We start from the raw sequence: 12299 nt of genomic DNA on the forward strand, positions 1-12299 counted from the left end.
ACATGATTCCAGTGATCCACGTTTTTAATGAGCGTTCTTGACACGGTAACACACGCTAATGGGTTTTTCCTACCATGGATCTGTGGGAGACCAGACCCAGCATCCACCCACCATGGAACTCGTGAGGGGAAAATTCCAAACTCTTTTCCCACTGGTGGGTTTCGGATTTTTGGCCACTCTCCGCATTTTTCAACCGCTATAAAACCTACCGTGGGCTGGAGGGGGAAACTCTGCCCTTGTTGTTCTAGCTCGAGAATAGTTCTTGTCACATCTCCAGCTCTTTTACCTTTGCACTGAATAGTCAATCGCAGTGTTTTTCATAAGAAATGTTGCACAATGTTCATCCTGGCTGTAAGACCCGGCGCCTTTCCAAAATTCAGTCGTTTAATATATGAAAGGCTTTGCAACGTGAAGTGGGCTCTTTAGAAATTTGTTCCGATAACAAAGGCAAATGTTACAAAGTAATGTTTATTTAGGGTCTGAACAATTCTGCAGATTTATAACCCTTAACGTATCCAATGTCACAATACAATCAGTAACTAGTAGAAATTTACAATCACAATCCAACACAGTAACATGTCAGTAGACCCCATAATGTCCCAAATAACAAGCAGAAAAGAGAGATAAACTATATAATCAGAGAAGGAAATAGAGAAAAAGTAAGAAACACACGTGTATTGTATCCAGCAATATGCATCAGGACTTGTACTGGTTTTCAAATGTGTATGTTCAATTAGGGGAAGGAAGAGAGTCACAATACACTTATCCCCAGTATCAGCTACCATTGTACACTTCCAAACAGCAATATTCCCGGACTCACAATGCCACTATAACTTGGAGAGCAGGTTTATTCCCATTGTTACAGTCACAATAAAGGGTTGTTGGTCTGGAACAGGTTCCTGCCTGCTTTTTCCAAAAGTGGTCTCAAATGAGAGCTTTCTGTACTGCTGGAAATTGGCGCAATGGGGAAGGGTCGCTGTCTAAGAACTTTCTGCCACAGTGCACTGAGGGGCTGGGAACTGTGTCGAGCCCCTCGGACTATACAGCTCAAAATGAATGTCTGCCAATGATTGTAGTATTCACTGTTTGTACTGATACACCTTGTGATACATGTTGTAAAAGTTGAACCCGATTGTACTTTTGTGATGGTGATTTTGAAATGGTTTGGAATGTTGAAGATATTTTATGTATAAAGTATATTTTTGCAAAAAAAAAAAATTGGAAATAGAAACAGGAAATGTTGGAAAAAGTTGGCAGGTCTAGCAGCAGGACCTGTGAGGGGATAAACAGAGTTAATGTTTTGAGCCTATATGACTCTTCTGAGCAGAAAAGGCAGATACGCTACACAATCAGAGAAGGAAATAGAGAAAAAGACTGAAGGAGAGTCACACGGACTTGAAACATTAACTCCGTTTCTCTCTCCACAGATGCTGCCAGACCTGCTGAGTTTTTCCAGCATTTTCTGTTTTTATTTCAGTTTTCTATACTTATTGGCTAAAAGAACTATTCTTCTTATACAACAGTTTTATAGTTGGCCTGTCCTTTCCAAATGTCCAAGATGACCAGACTTGTTTTATGTGTTTAAGGCACAATCAACTGCCCTGAGAGTTCTCTAACTCTCAGAGGGAACAAGCTCGACTGGGTCTGTTGAAGTGGAGCACATATCACTGGGGAAGCAGTTTGCAAATGGTGATCACAATTTCCAATATCGTTCCAAGTCCAATCATGACTTGTGGTGGACAATTAGACAACTCACCAGAGAGGGAGGTTCCACAAATTGGCCCATCCTCAATTATGGGGATCCCAGCACATCGGTGTGGAAGACAAGGCTGAAGCATTTGCAGCCAGCTCCAGCCAGAAGTATCGAGTGAATTAACCATCTTGGCTTCCACTTGAGGTCCCCAATATCAGAGCCAATTGGATTCACTCCACAGATGTCAAGAAATGGCTGTGTGGATTGCAATGGATACTGCAAAGGCTGTGGGACCTGACAACATCCCTGCAGAAGTACTGAAGACTTGTGCCCCAGAACTAACCACACCCATAATCAAGTTGTTCCAGTGCTGCTACAACACTGGCATCTACATGTTAATGTGGGTAATTGGCCAGGTATATCCTTTCTACTCTTCCTGCCAAAGTCAACAACCTCACATTTTCCCATATTATGCTCCATCTGCCAATTTTTTGCCCACTTGCTTAATCTATCTATATTCCTTTGCAGACTTGTTGTGTCCTCCTCACGACTTGATTTCCAACCTATCTTTCTATTGTCAGCAAATTTGGCTACAATCCAATTGGCACCTTCATCCAAGTCATTAATGTAGAATGTAAAGTTGAGGCCCCAACAGTGATCCCTCTGGCACACCACTAGTTACAGTCTGCCAACCTGAAAATGACCCATTTATCCTTTCCTCTTCCCTGTTAGTTATTCAATCCTCTATCCATACCCAGTCTCACCCTCTAATGGACCAATGCTCACCTTTGCTAGTCTTCCTTTTTATATACTTGTAGAACCTTTTACTGTCTGTTTTTATATTTCTTGCTGGTTTTCTCTCATACTCTAATCTCTCCCTCTTTATTATTTTTTAGTTATCCTTTGCTCGTTTCTAAAATGTTCCCAATCTCCTGGCTTACCTCTAACCTTTGCAGTACTGTACACATTTTCTTTCAATCTGATACCATCCTTAACTTCCTGAGTTAGCCACAGATGGTGCATGCTTCTCATAGAGTCTTTCTTTCTCAATGGAATATAACTTTGTTGGGAGTTATGAAATATCTCCTTAATTCCCTGCTACTGCTTCTCTACTGTCTTACCTTTTAATTTATTTTCCCTTTCCATTTCAGCCAACTCTGTATTCATGCCCTTGCAATTTCCTTTATTTAATGTTAAGACACTTGTTTTAGACTCGCAAATCTCACCCTCAAACTGAATGTGAAATTCTATCATGTTATAATCACTTACACCTAGAGGGTCCTTTACTTTTAGGTCATTAATTAATCTTGTATCATTACACATTATCAGGTCTAAAATAACCTATTGCCTGATTGGTTCCAGAATATGTTGTTCGAAGAAACTGTCCTGAATACACTCTGTGAACACATCTTCCAGGCTCCCTTTGCCAATTTGATTTGCACCCTCTACCACCGACACACAGTAGCACAGTGTGTACCATCTACAAGATGCACTTCAGCAATTCATCAAGGCTCCATAGACAGCACCTTCCAAACCCACGACCACTACCATCTAGAAGGGCAAGGGCAGCAGATAGATGGGAACACCAACAGCAAACTTCCCTACAAGCTACACACTATCTTGATTTGGAATTATTTTTCCGTCATTACTTTATTGTTGCTGGGTCAAAATCCTGGAACTACCTCCCTAACAGCACTGTGGGTGCACCTACACCACACGGACAAAATCCTGGAACTCCATCCCTAACAGCACTGTGGCTGTCCCTACACCACACGGACAAAATCCTGGAACTCTCTCCCTAACAGCACTGTGGGTGTACCTACACCACAGGGACTGCAGCGGTTCAAGAAGGCAGCTCACCACCACCTTCTCAAGGGGCAATTAGGGATGGACACATCCCAAGAACGAATAAATAAAATCATTAGTTTACAGTAATTATGGAAAAGGATAGGGAAAGTTGGATTGAAAAGCTTTTAGAGAGCCAGGTTGAGTAGAAAAAGCACAGGGAAATACTGAAAATATGTGAAGGACAAAGGAAGAATATGAGAATAGACTCGCAGGTAACTTTAAAGCGAACACTGTTATAAACATATTGGAAGAAGGACTTGCATTTATATAGCAACTTTTCACAACCACCGGACATCCCAAAAGTCAATGAAGTGCTTGTTGGAGCTGTTGTAATGCAGGAAATGAAGCAGCCAATTTTATGCTCAGCAAGATCCCACAAACAGCCATGTAACAATGACCAGATAATGTTTTTGGCATGTTGATTGAGGGATAAATATTGGGCAAGATACCAGGGACAACTCCCATACTCCTCTTCAAGCTGGTGTCGTGGGATCTTTTACAACCACCCGAGCAGGCAGTTGGGGCTTCAGTTTAATATCTCCCCTGAAAGACAACACCGCACGACCCTCAGTACTTCACTGGAGCGTCAGCCTTGATTTTTGGGCTCAAGTCCTGAGAGTGGGACAGGAACCCAGAACCTTGAGACTAAAGGGCTACCAACTGAACCACAGTCATATGACCATACAAATTAGGAGCAGGCCACTCAGCCCCTCAAGCCCGCTCCACCATTCGTAAGATCATGGCTGATCTGAATGTGGCCTCAGCTCCACTTCCCTGTCTGCCCCCAACCCCCCCTTACCCTTGACCTCAATGTCAATCAAAAATCTAACTCAGCCTTGAATATATTCAATGACTCAGCCTCTACTGCTCTCGGAGGAAGTGAATTCCATTGGCTAATGACGAGCTGAGAGAAAAAAATTCTCCTCATTTCCATCCTAAAAGGAAGATCTCTTATTTTTAAACTGTGTTGCCTAGTTCTAGTCTCACCCATAAGGGGAATCATCTTGCCAGCACCCACCCCCAAGTCCCCTCAGGATCTTATATGTTTCAATAAGATCACCCCTCATTCTTCTAAACTCCAGTGGGTATCGGCCCAACCTGCTCAACCTTTCCTCACAGGATAAACCCTTCATCCCAGGAACCAGTTGAGTGAGCCTTCTCTGAACTGCTTCTAATGCAATTTTATTCTTAGGTAAGGAGACCAAATCTGTACACGGTGCTCCAGATGTGGTCTTACTAAGGCTCTGCGCAGCTGGACAGCTAGCAAAACTTCCCTACTTTTATATCCCACTACTCTTGCAATAAACAACAACATTCCATTTGCCTTCCTAATTACTTGCTGTACCTGTATACTAACTTCTTATATTCATGTACCAGGACTGCCAGATCCTTCTGTACCACGGAGTTCTGCATGCTCTTTTCATTTAAATAATTGGCTGCTTTTCTATTCTTCCTGCCAAAATGGACAAGTTCACATTTTCCCACATTATACTCCATCTGCCACATTTTTTAACCTATCTATATCCCTCTGCTGATTCTTTATGTCTTCATGACAACTTACTTTCCTGCTTTGTGTCATCTGTAAATTTAGCTATCATGCATTTGGTCCCTTCATCCAAGTCATTAATGTAGATTGTAAATAGTTGAGTCCCCAGCACTGATTCCTGTGGCATGCCACTAGTCACATTCTGCTAACTCCAAAATGACCCACTTATGTCGACGCTCTACTTCCTGTTAGCTAACCAATCCTCTATTCATACAAATATGTTACCCACTACACCATGAACTCTTATTTTGTGTAGTAACCTTTGATGTGGCACTTTAGTGAATGTGTTTTGGACATCCAAGTGCACCACATCTACAGGTTCCCTTCATAACCATTGCTTGTTACTTCTTCAAAGAATTTTAATAAATCTGTCAAACGTAATTTCCCTTTCACAAAACCACATTGACTCTGCTTGATTGTACTACGATTTTCTAAATGTCTTGCTATAACATCCTTAATACTGGATTCTACTATTTTCCTTTTAACAGATGTTATGCTAACTGGTCTATAGTTTTCTGCTTTTTGTCTCCCTCCTTTCTTGTTACATTCACTATTTTCCAATCTGCTGGAATCTTTCTAGTATCTAGGGATGCTTACAACCAAATCATCTACTATCTCTGGAGCCAGTCAGGGAAATCCAAACTCAAACCTGCAATATCAATTGCTGCAAACAAACCCTTCCTTGGAAAGATGGTTGTGGTTAGTCTGGTTAACTGACCCTAACTGAGGAGGTCATCAGAGCCGACCAGTTTCACTTATGAAAATGAAAACCATTCCAATCTGCACCGCAAGAGTGATCACCAGGGAGCTGTCAGCCAGTTCAACGGGTCGATGGCATTGGAGAATCAGCCTCCTGCACATCAAGAGGTACTGAAATATCCGGCCACATGGTCTTTCAGTCGATGTGCCTCCCCAGTGTTTGGATCAGCCTCCCAGTCCTGCTTCAAGTCCTGGAAAACGAATATGCCGGAGCAGCACTGCCCTAAAGTGGGCTGTTCCTTTTCGATGGATTCTTTAACAGTTTGGGCATCAGCCACACTGTCGATTATAGCGATGAGGTTTGCTCTCCCTGTGAATATTAAGCGACATGTTAGAATCCCGTCAACATTTCCCCTGGTCCAGCAAATCTCTCTGAGCAGTTTACAGACTTGTAATAACTGACAATGATACCAGTGAACAGACATGCACAACATTTGCCTGCCTGTTACTTTAACAGATGTTAACCCATCTGGAATAAACTGGACAATACCCGCGTTGTAATAGATTTGAAGCGCCAGAAGTGATTCCCAGGCACTTGTTGCTCCTGACATTTAGTTTAAGGTTAAACCATTTCTGCAATCAAGGCCGGGCTGCTATTGTTTATTTTTCCATTGTGATTAGGAACAAGTCGTACATACCAACTTTCAATGTCATGTATTGCAGATAGAGGTGGTAGAGGGAATCAGGTCCATCGGTCAGCTTGAACTTGTCCAGGGTGCTGCTGTGATAAAGGACGTACAACGTGTCAGACTTCCGCATGCAGAGGCACCACAGGTAGTAGATGCAGGGCAAAAGCCAGAGACAGGGCAGGCACCACAGGCAGTGTGGGCACATCGGGCAGGGTTGGGACCCCGAGCTAAACAAGCAAGCCAGGCACCACAGACAGCAGAGCCAGGGCACAGCGCTCAGCAAGAAAAGCCCGGCATCTTTAGCACACCGAATCAGCAGCTTGTTCGCGGAGGCTGCACTGTCCGGAATACCCCGGTGCAGAGTGTAGGATTGTAAATGGCTGCACAGAGCTCCACTCAGGTACAGGACCCACCTCCCAATGGCCCAGAAACACAGCCTGCTGCGGCTGAAGTAGGTCTGCTCGTAGTGCAACTGCAGACCGCCCTCCATTTGTAAATACGTCAAACGCTCCTCAACCCGCCATGTGTCTGCCAGGGATCTGACACGCAAGCAGCCTCTGATTGCAGGAAGCTGCGGAGTGTCTGGTCTGGAACCCATCCTGCTGCCTCGTACCAGGAGTCTGCTGGAATACTGAATCTACTGCTCTATATATAGCCAAACTGGGAGGGCTCTACCAGTCAACACCTGCCTCCACCACTCAGTGACTGCTCAAACCCTTATATTACAGCCTTTGTGTATGGTTTATTACAGCCCTTGTGTGTGGTATAGTACAACCATTGTGTGTGGTATAGTACAACCCTTGTGTGTGGTATATTACAGCCCTTGTGTGTGGTATAATACAACCCTTGTGTGTGATATATTACAGCCCTTGTGTGTGATATATTACAGCCCTTGTGTGTGATATATTACAGCCCTTGTGTGTGGTATAGTACAACCCTTGTATGTGGCATATTACAGCCCTTGTGTATTGAATATTACAACCTGTGTAGTATATTGCAGCCCTTGTGTGTGGTATATTGCAGCCCTTGTGTGTGGTATATTGCAGCCCTTGTGTGTGGTATGTTGCAGCCCTTGTGTGTGGTATATTACAGCCCTTGTGTGTGGTATAGTACAACCCTTGTATGTGGCATATTACAGCCCTTGTGTGTGGTAAATTACAGTCCTTGTGCATGGTATAATACAGCACTTTTGTGTGGCATATTACAACCTTTCTGTGCGGTATAGTACAGCCTTTGTATGTGGCATATTACCCCCCTTGTGTGTGGTATACTACAGCCCTTCTGTCTGGTATATTACAGCCCTTATGTGTGGTAAATTATAGTCCTTGTGCATGGTATATTACAGCGCTTGTGTGTGGCATATTACAACCATTGTGTGTGGTGTAGTGCAGCCCTTGTGAGTGGTATATTACAGCCCTTGTGTGTGGTATGTTACAGCCCTTGTGTGTGGTATGTTACAGCCCTTGTGTGTGGTATATTACAGCCCTTGTGTGTGGTATGTTACAGCCCTTGTGTGTGGTATGTTACAGCCCTTGTGTGTGGTATATTACAGCCCTTGTGTGTGGTATGTTACAGCCCTTGTATGTGGTATATTACAGCCCTTGTGTGTGGTATATTACAGCCCTTGTGTGTGGTATGTTACAGCCCTTGTGTGTGATATGTTACAGCCCTTGTGTGTGGTATGTTACAGCCCTTGTGTGTGGTATATTACAGCCCTTGTGTGTGGTATGTTACAGCCCTTGTGTGTGGTATGTTACAGCCCTTGTGTGTGGTATGTTACAGCCCTTGTGTGTGGTATGTTACAGCCCTTGTGTGTGGTATATTACAGCCCTTGTGTGTGGTATGTTACAGCCCTTGTGAGTGGTATATTACAGCCCTTGTGTGTGGTATGTTACAGCCCTTGTGTGTGATATGTTACAGCCCTTGTGTGTGGTATGTTACAGCCCTTGTGTGTGGTATATTACAACCCTTGTATGTGGTATATTTCAACATTTCATCTTGGTCAGTCCCTCAGGATCGAGGATAACTTGCTTTCCACTCTGGTTCGCTGGGTTCTGGAGGTGGCTGATAAAACTAATGTGTCAACGACAGACTCTGCCACATGTGGGGCAGATGATGGTGGAGGGTAGACTGCTGCCATTGTCTCCAAGTGTAAATACCTTGCACCTTCTTCTCAGTAAAACAATTCTTTTGATCTCTAACAATCAAACTATCCAGGCTTACTCTCAGGCAGACTGCAGAGCAGGTCACATGACCCCCTTACGCTCAGGCAGACTGCAGAGCAGGTCACATGACCCCCTTACACTCAGGCAGACTGCAGAGCAGGTCACATGACCCCCTTACTGTCAGGCAGACTGCAGAGCAGGTCACATGACCCCCTTACTGTCAGGCAGACTGCAGAGCAGGTCACATGACCCCCTTACTGTCAGGCAGACTGCAGAGCAGGTCACATGACCCTCCCATTCACCGTAAATTTAAAGCTACACTCCTACGAACTTGAAGTCTTTTATTGGGACACACCATTTAGAGGAGAGCAGAGGAGCCATTCTGACTAACATTCAACCCTCAGCCAACATCGCCTGTTACACATAGCCTGGTCACTTACCTTGCTGTTTTTTGGATCTGGCTGTGTACAAATAGCTGCCAAATTTGTCTGTATAACTACACAGTGACTATGCCTTAAAGATTGCCATCTTTCAGCGAGTCACAGGGGTCACTGTTGGATTTCTAATCTAATGATCCTGATTTATTGTTTCACATGCCATTAGGTATATATTCATGGGAATGGGACCTGTGCTGTTCTAAATGTGCATGGAACAAAGTGAACAGTCCCTGTGGCTGAAAAACTGCCAAGACCTTCCTCTTGTGCTGGAATGTGTCAGAGTGGCCACATCTACCTCGTTACTGGGTGAATTTTCTTTCTCATTCAGTCTTACATTGACCCCTTCACTTATCCTTTTACTGGGCCTTCTATTTACTCTTATATTGAAGCTATAACCCATATATTGAGCTCTATATTCTATATTGATGTCTACATTGACTCTATGGGGTAAATTTGGGCCAATATGGTATAAATATAGAGTTTTATTTACTTCTGTTTTAAGCCTATATATATCCCCATATTTACCCATACATTGAGCCTATATTTACCCCTACATTAAGCTTATATATAGTCCTATCTAGACCCTATGTTTCACTATATTGAGCCTGTAGTTAGCCTATATTTCCCCCAATACTGACCTTACATTTATCAATATTGAATAACTTACATGTATTCAATCGACATTTACCTCTGTTGAGCTGATATTTACTCCATATTGATCTATATAAATGAAAAAATTGCCTTATGATTAAAGGTTGAGTAGTTTGGGTCAATACCCATTGAAGTTTAGAAGAATGAGAAGTGATCTAATTGAAACATAAAAGATCCTGAGGGGGGCTTGATGGGATAGATGCTGAGAGGCTGTTTCCTCTTGTGGAGGAATCTATAACTAGGGGGCACAGCTAAGATGGAGATGAAGAAGAATTTCTCCTCCCAGAGTGTTGTTAGTCCTTGTAATCATCTCCCCCACCAAGCAATGGATATATTGAATATATTCAAGGCTGAATTAGATAGATTTTTGATCTACAAGGGTGTCAAGGGTTATGGAGGACAGGCAGGAAAGTGGGGTTAAGGCTGCAACAGATCAGCCATGATCCTATTGACCAGTGGAACAGCTTGAGGGGCCAAATGGCCTACTCATGCTGTTATTTTTGTATGCTCTTATGAGTAGACCGTACGTCTCCTGAAGTCCCAGAAAGGTGTTAAAGCTTTTAAGTTGTAAGCATTTGTGCTGCAAACTATCACTTTATTTCTAACATGAAAGGCAGTTAAAATCAGATAGCAGATTAGCATTTCTGCTTAGATACACGGCTGTGTTTCCCACTGCCATGGAGACAAGGGCTAGGGTTAGGGTTATGCCAACACGCAGACTTGCAGCACCACTCAAATCACTCAACCAGGCTCAGTCTCCCACAGACCTTCCAAGAAATACAGGACAAAAAGTCAGAATAAGGGATAATCCCTTAAAATACTAGATGGTTGGTCATCCTGGACTTTAGTCTTGTGGATATTGCAGCCAACTGAGGAGGCAAGTAAAAGAAGTGGAGTCAGCCAGGACTGCACCTTAAGCAGAGAAAGTGCTGACCCTATTGTCTACCATGCAGAATGAGGATGGGAACACGTGCTCAATTTGAAGGCGGAGTTATTGAGGAGTTAAAACAACGCTGGAGGATTTGCCTAGCTGGAGCTGGAGCTGGAGCTGGAGCTGGAGCTGGAGCTGGAGGGAGAAACCCCCAAGGGAAACTCTCATTGTGTAAGGTAAAGAAAAATAACAAAGTAAAATCCTTGGGAGCTGCAAATCACTTTGGATTGGTTCCAGGAAAATTGGATGTCTATTTAAAAGAACAAAAAGCATTATAAAGTTGGGGTTTTCGGTTGTCATTAAAATAAGAGGCAAATTCTGTTCAGTAACTTAAAGCATAAGTTGCACACAAAACAGAAAATAGTGTTTAGTTAATAATATTCTCTTCTGAAATTGTCAATAAGTTTTAAAATGTGAAATCTTGTCTGTCGTTCTTTCAGCAAATAACTGGAAGTTTTAATTTCTCTTTAAAAGCTATTGATCTCTTGGCAGGTCATAACACTATATCGATCAGTTATTTGCTCCTATATGGATCCTATGTTGATCCTATATTTGCTCCTGTATGGATCCTATATTTGCTCCTGTATGGATCCTATATTTGCTCCTGTATGGATCCTATATTTGCTCCTATATGGATCCTATGTTGATCATATATTTGCTCCTATATGGATCCTATGTTGATCGTATATTTGCTCCTATATGGATCCTATGTTGATCGTATATTTGCTCCAAGTGGATCCTATGTTGATCGTATATTTGCTCCTATATGGATCCTATATTTGCTCCTATATGGATCCTATGTTGCTCCTATATGGATCCTATGTTGCTCCTATATGGATCCTATGTTGCTCCTATATTTGCTTCTATATGGATCCTATGTTGCTCCTATATGGATCCTATGTTGATGGTATATTTGCTCCTATATGGATCCTATATTTGCTCCTATATGGATCCTATATTTGCTCCTATATGGATCCTATGTTGCTCCTATATTTGCTCCTATATGGATCCTATGTTGCTCCTATATGGATCCTATGTTGCTCCTATATGGATCCTATGTTGCTCCTATATTTGCTCCTATATGGATCCTATGTTGATGGTATGTTTGCTCCTATATGGATCCTATGTTGATGGTATGTTTGCTCCTATATTTGCTCCTATATGGATCCTATGTTGCTCCTATATGGATCCTATGTTGCTCCTATATTTGCTCCTATATGGATCCTATGTTGCTCCCATATGGATCCTATGTTGATGGTATGTTTGCTCCTATATGGATCCTATATTTGCTCCTATATGGATCCTATATTTGCTCCTATATGGATCCTATGTTGCTCCTATATGGATCCTATGTTGCTCCTATATTTGCTCCTATATGGATCCTATGTTGCTCCTATATGGATCCTATGTTGATGGTATATTTGCTCCTATATGGATCCTATATTTGCTCCTATATGGATCCTATATTTGCTCCTATATGGATCCTATGTTGCTCCTATATTTGCTCCTATATGGATCCTATGTTGCTCCTATATGGATCCTATGTTGCTCCTATATGGATCCTATGTTGCTCCTATATGGATCCTATGTTGCTCCTATATGGATCCTATGTTGCTCCTATATTTGCTCCTATATGGATC

This window comes from Carcharodon carcharias, chromosome 19 (genome assembly GCF_017639515.1).
Source record: "Carcharodon carcharias isolate sCarCar2 chromosome 19, sCarCar2.pri, whole genome shotgun sequence".
In the NCBI taxonomy this organism is placed as follows: domain Eukaryota; kingdom Metazoa; phylum Chordata; class Chondrichthyes; order Lamniformes; family Lamnidae; genus Carcharodon; species Carcharodon carcharias.